The sequence below is a fragment of the Primulina huaijiensis genome, chromosome 16, assembly GCF_012295235.1.
Source record: "Primulina huaijiensis isolate GDHJ02 chromosome 16, ASM1229523v2, whole genome shotgun sequence".
Lineage (NCBI taxonomy): Eukaryota > Viridiplantae > Streptophyta > Magnoliopsida > Lamiales > Gesneriaceae > Primulina > Primulina huaijiensis.
Genome location: NC_133321.1, coordinates 9,537,341 through 9,538,048, shown reverse-complemented (window position 1 = coordinate 9,538,048; position 708 = coordinate 9,537,341).

Sequence of the window (708 nt, the reverse complement as noted above, 5' to 3'; positions counted from 1 at the left end):
TCTCTGAGCCTCCTACTTCTTCCCATCACCTGCAAATCATTACAGAGATGTGAGCCACAGCCGGTATCCAATACCCAAGAAGTAGAGTTAATTCAGATATTTACTTCAATATAGAACATACCCTTTCAAGAACCCTTCTGGGCAAGATATTCCCTGCAGTTACGCCTCCAATGTCCAGGCTTCTTGCAGTGATGACAGATGTCAACAGTCTTGTCAGCCTTCACTGGTGTGGCTGCCACAGCGGGACTCGGAGACTGCCTCTTCAAGGGCACGTTCTTCTTGGGACGTTGGAAAGAACGCTTCTTTCCCTTCCCAGGTGGACCGGTCTTCGTATCAGATGAAGAGCCCACAAAAAGAACCGGCTTCTCTTTCTTGATAGTGGACTCAAAAGTCACAAGCATGTTTACCAACTCTTCAAGGCTCGGCTCAAGCTTGTTCATATTGAAGTTCATCACAAAAGGATCAAATGAGCTAGGCAACGATAGCAGCAACACATCAGTGGTCAACTCCGAAGGCAAGATCGGATCCATGCCAACGAGCTTGTCCACGAGCCCAATCAACTTTAGGCCATGCTCATGGACCGAAGCCCCATCTCGCATGCGTAAAGTGATGACCTCCTTGACTGTAGCATGCCTAAGAGGCCGAGTCTGCTCACCAAAGAGCTCCTTGAGGTTCAAATGAATGTCAGCAGCATTCTTTGCATCCTCG